Genomic DNA, 10,349 nt, shown 5'->3' on the forward strand with positions numbered 1-10,349 from the left:
AAAGGTATGGATAAAGACGTGTATATGTATGGTTATGCTAATACCACAACTCACCTCTTGGGGAGGTTTGAGAGAAATCATTATTGTGGTATAAGTAATCATTGATCATCTTGTCGATGATAAGTATTGATGGGAAAAGGTTAAAGAGAAACGAGTCTTGACAATAATAATTTGACCGAAATGATATAAATTTCTCCTTTAAAGGATATGTTCACCATATGGATGGTGTTATGAAATATGTGGTAGTACACAATTAATTGGGAGCTTTGGAAAAGCCAATTTATTACTACATTGGAGGAATTAAATTGATTATCAAGAAAGCATTATACTGTAGTAAGTCTCAGATAAACTTATTGAGTTTCAAATGTATTGGCCAAAGCGGGCATTTATATTTAGACTACAAATGATGGAAAGATTTAATATCTTCATATCATTACAGTCATAGCAAGTAAGAAGTATAAATGTGAAAAGTTACCCTGCTTCCCTCTTGTTTGTACTACACAAACATAAGCATGATGATGGAATCACATGCGACAGTAAACTAGAAGTTTACTGAAATAAATATCAGTTGGCATGACCGGTTGGCCATTCCGGTTCTAATTTGATGCAAAAATAATTGAGAATTCACGTGATTATATATTGAAGAATAAAAGATTTTCTTCAAGAATTCTCTTGTGCTACTTGTTTTCATGATAAATTGAACATTATACTAGCTAAAGCTGGGATTGAATCCCTCAATAATTCTGGAACATAAAAAGGTGAATATGGGCCTATTCACCTGCCATGTGGACCGTTTGCTATTATATTATTTTAATAGATGCATCTATGTTATGGTCACATGTGCATTTGGTATCAACTTGCAATTTAATTTTTGCGAGGTTGTTTGCTCAAATTGTTAAATTAAGAGCATGGTTCTAAACTATGAAATTATGTTGATAATGCTGGTTTACATCCAAGTTGGTTTAGCAGAAATTGCATGCCTCTAATTATAGCTAAACAATTGGTTATGAGAACAAACCTCCCAAACAGAGTTTTGCTATGAGATGTGTTATTTAATACGTAGCAGCTTGTATGCATCAAGCCAACATGGTTCCCCTATTACAATTGGTTCATGGTCAGGAACTAAATAATTCCCATCTAAGTGTGAATGTGCGGTATATGATTCAATTGCTCCACCATAATGCACAAAGATGGGTCCTAAATATGGTTGTTCGATTTCCTAACATTATGGGGAGCGATGATAAGCAGCTGAAAAAATAAAATTATATGTAATGAATTATCACTGGTATGATCCCCGTTTAAAAGATAATTCAAGTCAACTGCCAGTGGCATTTGCTGAATAAAGTAAATATCATATTCTAGCTGCAAATACTCCTACTACAATTAAAGTCCTTGAAGGACAGTGTCTATGGCACGCCTAAAGCGCGATAGATCAATCGGTTCTGAAGTTAAGACTCCTTGAAGAAGGAGAGGAGCAAATGATCAAGATGGTCATGATAATGAGGCAAGTGCTTTAAAGAGCACCACGACATAACACTTCATAAAATCTTGGGAAAGGTTCAGGTACCTGAAAATGATGAAAAATGAAGAGATCTCAATAAGTTATGTCGCATGGTAACTGATATTAAATGACCGTTGACGGTATCTTTGATATAATGTAGCGCTCAACATTATAAATGGTGACGAGGATCTTGAATTCAAATCTGTCAAGAAATGTGGACAGATTGATGATTGACCAAATGAAAATACCCAATTCAAGTATATTTGGTTTCACATGGTAAATGTGAAATATTTTGGATGTCCAAACACTTGAAAGTATAATGTCAGTGGGGTGAAAAGAAATTTTTGTACGAAAAGTGAAATGAAAAATAAATCCATAATATATCAAGTACGGCTCGTGCCTTGTGGCATAAAGGTTTTACGCAAAAGTCTTGACATTATTGTATGGAGATGTGTTCTCTTGTGGTGGATGCAATGGGGTTTCATGCAGTCTGGCAATACATGAAAAACTTGAATGTATATAATGAAATATTTCCATGTCTAGCTAGACAGTGAAGTTTATATGAAAATTCTTAAAGGATTGAAAAGTCTTTAAAGCGATTCCATTGAGTACCCCAATGGCTGTAAGATCGCTTAACATAAAGAAAGATCAATTTTGGATCTCACGAAAATGGTTAAAAAGTACCATGTCTTAGTGCAATTGATGCACTAATGTATCTTGCTATTACTATCCATGATATAATGCTTTTATTGATATGTAGGCAAGATATAATCTCACTTTTACTCGTGAAGACATCAGAATGAATCAAATAATGATATGAATTTATTGATTCCAACTAATATTAGCAAGATTTGTTGGTTATGAAATGCAGGGCATTTATATGATCTCTATAAAGTTTGATCTCAAACAAATTACACTTGAGCATGTGAGAATACTTCCAAAATATGGCATTCTATATGACAGTCAATTATTGATACTTATTCAAGTATCTCAAGATAACAACAACTTGTAAAGCAAGTCAGGAATGTATGTGGCTAAGATCAATACCTTAGCAAATTTAACAATCATGTGATATTTATTTCGATATGAAGATTCCAATAATATTATACAAAGCTTGCATAGCGCAGAAGGATATATTAAAGGAGACAAAATAAAACATTTCGTTAGATTTCTTTTTCAGACACGATCTTCAATAGAAGGTGAAATAGACATTCAATAAATTCGCTCGATTGATAATTTGGCGGATCTGTCCATTGAAGCATTACCAACCTCAACATTTGAGAAGCTAAGATACAAAATTGGAATGCGTCGTCTCCAATACAACAAGTGAAGTTTTGATCAGGAGTAGTAAAATACGCGCTGCACTCTTTTTTCCTTAATCAAGGTTTTTGCCTCAATTGGGTTTTCCTGATAAGGTTTTTAATGAGGCAGTTATCAAAGTGTATTATTAGATATGTGTACTCTTTTTCCTTCACTAGGACTTTTTTCCATAGGGTTTTTCCTAGAAAGGTTTTAACGAGGCATATTATCTATTAATGGACATCCAAGAGGGAGTGTTATAAAATATATGAGTATATGTATGTCCATTCTATATTGTAAATATATATGAGTATATGTATGTCCATCTTATATTGCTTAGAGGGTAAGAAGTTTTTCTCCTATAAATAGGAGAGTGTTTTCTTGTATTATGTACATCATTAAAACATGACAATAAAATCTCTCCTCAAGCTTCCTCCCGAATTCTCTTGTTTCACGTCAATGTATTATTTTATAAAAAAAGAAAAGAAAAAGGAAGGACTCTATGGAATCAAGGCAGAGGTCACCAATAGCTGCCAGAGTAAGGGAATGTCCTAGTTTGTAAGTTGTAACCTGTTCCTTTGTAAATACTATACCTACATTGAATTAGGCCAACGAGGTCCCCCAAAAACAATGTTAGTACCAAACTGATACTCAGCGAGTCTCAATAATTCCTCACTAAAGTTGGAACGAGGCTTAAAGAAAATACATAATGCATAATAATATTTTAAAAGCAAGATAAAACATGAAAATCTTTACTATCAAGTTCTTAGACAAAAACAGTTTTGAAATATAAGTTATGCTCAATTTTTATTTTTCTTTCTGGGGAGTATCATTTGACTCCGACTAATTCTAATTCAGATTATTTCACTATATGATCAGTATTAAGGACGATACCAGCCCGATCATCCGGACCCTATTTTTGTAGGGTCACACAGTTCAAGGAGCTAACATGCTTCCGTTCTATGCATTATCAGGAAATTATATCTTAGTGTGTGAACCAACGATACACTACTCTCTTACTCTAACAGAAGTAATTTCTATCACGGCTGAAAATTCTAGCTATATCATGATGACACCTAACCCTACTTGGCAGGCAAACCAATTTAAAAGGTCCACAAAATTCATGTCATTAAAGAGGAAATGAAATTGAACAATTAATATAAATGAATCTTCTATCAAAATATACAATGCAGAATAATCTCTACAACCCTAAGAATTGATTTCACAAATCATGAGCTAATAAGAATGGAATATACAATTCGAATACGAAAGTACAATATTTCTTATTAAGAAGATAATTAAAAAAAAAAGACTTTTGCTCTTCAAATGGGATGGTCTTTAATTTTTTAGTGATTTTTAGAAATCAAATTTATGTATATATATATATATTAACTCTCATTATGGGACATAAGTTCTTTTAGATTAAGCCTAAGTTATGACTTAAATGGGTTGGTATTTAATTCTCGATATTATTTAATTTTTTACCCTTAGAAAAATATAAACTTATACGCGGCAAAAAAATAAATAAATTATGAAGGACAAAAATGAAAGACCAACAAAATAGGGGCATAAGTGTCAATGTTCCATCCTAAAGGGCTTGTCGTCCCTTGGTTGTTTAGAGCAAAGCAAATAACCACACGAATAAAGTGTCACAAATACAAGTTTTTGAAAAGTTATTTAAAAACATTACAACAACTTTAAAAAAAATCAGATACAATTTACTTCAATTTACAACTTTTTAAATTCAAAGTATCTTTGTGACACATTTTTAGGAGTTACTACCATTATTGCATATATTTTTTACTTTCTCTTTCTTTCAAATATGGAGAGGACATGAGAGAGAATTAATGTAACTTTCCGAATAAAACAAAATTAGATGAATACTATTTTTAATAGATCTTTAAATCTGACGTCTATCATTTTGAAAAGATTCTTTTTCGTTTCCTTCTCTTTATTTTTATTCTTTTAGCTTTCACTTGATGCAATTATTTTTTATGACTAAAAGAAATTATTTGAACATAATAATATTAAGAAAAGTACATGAACATACAATAATTATTATTCGCGCTTCAGCATAAAAACTATTCTTATAACTTTTTTATTGTACATATGTGTGTGTGTATTTTATTTCATTAAAATATTTGATATACCAATGTTCAATGTTGTATATAGTATGCTTAATATTATATCATGTATACAATAGCACAATAATTAATATTATGCCAATGGTATATGCTATATAATATACTTAATATTATATATTGTATACATTAGCACAATATACTTGCTATTATATACCGCATATAATATTACAATATACTTGATATATTATTTTTGATGATATAAAAGGTACAAGAATAATTTTCACGTCAAAGTGTGAATAATCGTTACAAATTAATATGAATATTCATGCACTTTCTTAATAGTAACACATTCAAATAATTCCAGCAATTTCTTTTAGTCACAAAAATACAATTGTATCTAAGTGAAAAGTAAAAGAATAAAAATCAAATGGAGGGGGGAAAATAATTCAAAACGAGCTAACAACTCTATGCATATAACTTTTTTTTTTTTTGGGGTGGGGTTGGGGGGTGGGGTGAGGGACTATTTTTTTTTTTTAAGTAGGGTTTATACTAGATATTCATTTGTAAATATTCCCTATATTTCTACAATTTTTTGTTTGAAAAGAATCTATTTATAATAAATGTCATTTCTAAATTAGAAAATATATATTAATAAAAACTTGACTTTGCTTTCCTACACAGTGTGGCCCCACGACAGCCTAAGAGAGAGGGATATATTTTGGGAAGGAGTAATTATATTTAATATGCTATCATTTATTAACTCAAGATTTTAGGAATAGTCATAATTGAGGGAGAATTGATAGTTTTTAAAGTATACCATATAAGTTGTACAATATCTAATATTAAAAGTGGTTGTAGTTTGTATAATTTATTTCTAGAAAAGTTGTACTTATGAAAGTTCCCTTAATTAATTTATGCGCATAGACAATTTGAATAATTAATATTCCCTCTATTCACTTTTATTTGCGCAAAGATTCTAAAATATATTTTCACATTTATCATTACTTTTTAAAGACATCAAGAAAAGATAATTTTTTCTTATTTTACCCTTAACATTAATTACTCATTTTCAAATCATTTTCCAAGTCCAATGAGACTATACACCAACTAATATGGGTATTACAGTAAAATATATACTTCATTTATTAATTCATAGCTTTTACAGAAAAGTGCTGACAAATAAAAGCTAAATCATGAAAGAAATGTAACAACTTATGTACTAACTTTGGGCCGTGTGAGCATTTGTATGGTTTTCCAAAGCTATAGTCATGCCACCTAAACTCATTCATTCCACTTACACCCCAACTCAGCTTCAGACCTATCAACACATAAACCACTCCGGATTTAAACCATTTTGGCACGTTTTTGATAATCAACAAAAAATATAAAGTGTGTGAGATACACTCGCCATAACGTTGCATAGTGACTAATGAAAAGATGACACGTGTCATTTGCATTCTAATAATAATTAAAAATTATGGGGAAAAGAAAAGAAGAACTATTTTTCAGCAAAAAAAAAAAAAAAATTTCATTTTACCTCACCTTCCCCCTTTCCTTTGCTTTTCCCTGAACTCTCTCGCCGGTGGCCGGCGTTGTCCCCTTAAAAATGCCGCCTTCTTTCTCTTTTTCTTGTTACTATTAGATTTGCTTCTTTCTTTTTCTTTTCTATAAGTGTATTTTTTGAAATTTTTAATTATGGATCTTCTTTTCAATAAATAATCCATCACCAATCACTCATGGTTCTTCCCCTCCGCCGCTGCTGACCCTCCAATCCCCTCCATTTTCTGTCTTTTTTATTTTATTTTTAAATTTGGTTGTTTTGTGGTCAAAGTTCATTTTTTTTTGTAGCAGAAGAGAGAGATGGAGATAGAAAAAAAAAAAGTCATGGCATTTCCATTTTATCCGGGGAACAAAGTAACAATGGTGGCAATTGTCGAATTCAAAGAAAAAGAAGGAGGGCATGGTGGTAATGGTGATTTTCAGATATTAAAAAAGATGATTATTACAGCGGTTGTGGCATCAATGACGATGGCGGCAGCTGCGGGAGGTCGGTGGTGTATGACGGAGAAAATAATTTTATGTCTAATAGGTAAGGCAATTGAAAAGGTTTTTCCAATAAATCATGGACAAATTTAAAGCCTACAGATGACTTAAGCCTTTTCCTATATTTTCTGTTTTATCCTCGAACTTATGGGAAAATAACTAGATTTACTGAATTGTTATTTGACAATACATTACCTCAAAAAAATTATCCATTTTTATGGATCCTTCCTAAACAAAATTAGACATAGAATTTAATTATTAATATCCTTTATGTCCCGAACAGACTATTAGATGGTAAAATTGGATTGCTTAAGTTCTTTGTTCATTATTTTCCTCTTTAGAGAAAAGTTATAAATAGGACCACCTATTTTTTTCCCCGGGAAGAAATAATGGATCCCACCAAGTCATAGTAAAACATTTAGCAACAGACTGTTATGATAAAACATTTAGCAAAGTAATTCAATAAAAATCCGCCAATAAGTCTAGTCGCAAAATGTAGCGACATTATCCATTAGCTGAATATCGCTTTAAATCCATTTTACCAACACTTATTATTATTAGCTTATATAAGCAATTTACTTTCTCTGTCACTCTATCTACCTGATGACCCGTTAAATTGTTCAATTTCTTTCATTTACTTACCTTATGTATTGAGCCTTTAAAATTGCTAGATAAGTGACTATTAAACACATACTGGTGACACGACACTTATTGCGAATTTTACAAGCGCGTGTGTGAAATAGTTCAAGGTTGCACAACATACCAAAAATATTTTTAACTACGTACATAATAACAGTGAGCGTTCAGTCACTTTCGTCGTCAGGGGCATTTTGGAATTTTCAATTTATTCTTCCATCTGCCATCTTAGAAAGACGCGTGTCTATTGTGGTATACACTTGTAATACAGTATCTTGCTTTTGTATTACCTGCCCACAAACCCACTTTCCCCTTTCTTCCACAACATGATCCTTCTTTGTTTGTCTTTTTCTCTCTCCCTCTCTCTGTTTTCAGGAATTTTTTAGATTTTCATCACTTTATTCTAAGTTTTTGTTTTTCAGTTCACTGTTATTTTCTTGTCTTGCTTTATAAAGTTTTACTTCTAACAAATGCTTTTTTATTTTGTAGCTTGGTGGAGGGCGGAAATGATCACGACAGAGTGTGTGTGTATATATACTGTAAGGTAGATCAGAGATTTTGTTTTATATTTTTTCTTTTCGCGTTGGCATTGCAACCACAATCTTGGTAAGGTAACAAAACCATTTATGGCTATTCTAGAGTTATTGGCCTTTTGCTCTTTTCTCAATTGATTTTACAATGCATGTTTTTTTTTAATATTTGGTTGTCAAATTTCTTTGTTCCCTCCAAATTTCCTCAAAGGACATTCTCCGAGAGGTGGCGGCATTTCGGAGATTTGAGGGGGCTGCGTCACCCTCTTTAGCCTTTGGCTCTTTTGTTAACTGATTTTGTAGATGCATACATTTATTCACCATTGATTTCATAGATCTCAAATTGTATTAAGAGGAACTCAATGAAAACAAAGGAAGGCTTCGTGAACAAAATTTCCAAAGGTCAGTAATGCACTTATGTTCTGGTCTACTATTTTGGTAATGTTCAGCATTGGAAATGGAAAAAAAGAGTTACCTTTGTTTTTTTCCCTAAAACCCAACGACAATGCAGTTTGTTCTAATTTTGGCTGGAGTATGTTTTCTAATATAAGAAAGAACTCTTGATAATGAAGCCGAAAGTTTGAATTCATTGCATTTTACACCTTGTAGACTTGTGAAGTTTTGATTTATTTGTGTAGCAATAAATTATTACTATCAACATCAGTTTATAACAACCAGGTCATTTGTAATTTTGACTTAGAATTTGCCTACATTTATTTTATACTATTGTGAACAAAGTTCTCAAGTTGGAGCTAGCAAAAATTAGAAAACATAGTCTCTGAGTTGATTCAGTTTGAGTAGAAATTGAATTTCACAAGTCATGTGATATGAATAAACATCAGCAAGATACGATAGGTCAATATGGCTCAGCCACAAAAGATGCATGCCTAGCGCAATCCTTATTGTAAACGGCCCAGCTAACGAGCAATCTTTTTAAGCAAGAAGTATATGCTAATTTTCATACTTCTAAAATAGTTTTTTCCTTTTGGCTGAGCGCATTTTCTCTCTCATGTGTTTGATCCTGTTTTAAAACAAAAATTTGGGGTATGGTCTTTGGTTTTCATCAGATCGTTCTTTGCGCTGCATGTGTTAGCTATTTCTTGAGATTAACAAGTTGAAATTAATATGTTTGCTCTAATTCTGTGTTGTATTTCGCAGCGTTGTTCATTCATGCTGGAGTGAACTTTGGTGGTGAGTAAATTTCTACATTTTCTATTTTTATCTTGAGTTTCATTGAAAAATTCCTCTTTCGCAGGGCTTCCTTATGAACGCCTTATGGCAGGTAATGAGTAAATAGAAATAAAGGTCACTAGATCAGTCACAAAAGATTGGTTCTATATTATCTTGAGGGAATGACAGTTTGCAGTTGAGAAAGATGAACTTTTTAGCATTTTACATGTTGTGTTACCACCTCGTAATGCAGCAAAAGTGATAGTTTACAAGAATCCAACCAGACTCTGTTGGCTTGATAAACTTTAGTTAGCTTTACGATGCCAAAGTGATACATTTTTAGATGTATATAAGGCTAATTCACCAATTCATCTTTCATATAATCATGAAAGAAGCTAAGCTTCTGCATCTTGACTAAAGCTTTTTAGGATGATAGTATAGGCTAAGAAATACTTGCATCATTTGTGAAATTAGGTAAATTACTTTATCTTGGATCAACCCAAATTTACGAACGGATGTTATCTCCAAAACTAGCTCTCTTAACACGGATAAGGAAAAAGCCAATGACTAACTTTTCTCAATAAGTAGTTTTATTAGCGTGGACTCGGGACCAAGCCAATCTTGATTAAGAAAAAATTGTATTAAATAAGGAGGGATACAGGTAAACTGCCTTCTGCTTATGATCATATCAGAAGGTCCATTTGATATTTGATATAGCTGTGCATCACAATTTCTCTATGTTTTGCTGAAGTTTGTTGTTTAGCATTTCAACACCATAAATTTTCTGCTAATGGCATTTTCACTATGTTCCACTTTTAGAAATGAGAGCATTATGTATAGGAAAAGGTCCTCCGTTTCCTTGTGATTATTTTTTTAAGATACATCATCAACATTCAAATTAACATTTGTCGGGTATGAGTTAACTGATGCAGACTACAAATTTCAGTTGTGAATTGTGCAACATTGTTGTCTCTTTATGTAATGCATCTTATTTCGTAGCAAAAAAAAAAAAAAAAAAAAAAAAAAAACAGAACAACTAAACCCTGCTGCTCTTCTGCAATTTTAGTAGAGGAGCAGTTGAATCCT

Source organism: Lycium ferocissimum, chromosome 3 (assembly GCF_029784015.1).
Source record: "Lycium ferocissimum isolate CSIRO_LF1 chromosome 3, AGI_CSIRO_Lferr_CH_V1, whole genome shotgun sequence".
Taxonomy (NCBI): Eukaryota; Viridiplantae; Streptophyta; class Magnoliopsida; order Solanales; family Solanaceae; genus Lycium; species Lycium ferocissimum.